The sequence below is a fragment of the Cucurbita moschata genome, unplaced genomic scaffold, assembly GCF_002738365.1.
Source record: "Cucurbita moschata cultivar Rifu unplaced genomic scaffold, Cmos_1.0 Cmo_Scf00049, whole genome shotgun sequence".
NCBI classification, from domain to species: Eukaryota; Viridiplantae; Streptophyta; class Magnoliopsida; order Cucurbitales; family Cucurbitaceae; genus Cucurbita; species Cucurbita moschata.
In genome coordinates, this window is record NW_019268565.1 from 464,134 (window position 1) to 464,427 (window position 294).

A 294-nucleotide genomic window follows, 5' to 3' on the forward strand; every position below is an offset into this window, starting at 1 on the left:
GCAGTATTCGATTCATCACACAATGCACTATAACATCAGTAATGCCTTTTTAATTTTTCCAGGACTCTGGTTCGAATGATGTGTCAGTATTTGATTCGTCACACAATGCACTATGATATCAGTAACGACTTTTTTATTTTTTCGTGTGTGACGATGACTAGGACTCCCGTTCAAATGATGTGCCAGTATTCAATTCATCACACAATGCACTATAACATCAGTAATGGCTTTTTTATTTTTCCGTGTGGGATGATGACTAGGACTCTGGTTCGAATGATGTGTCAGTATTCGATT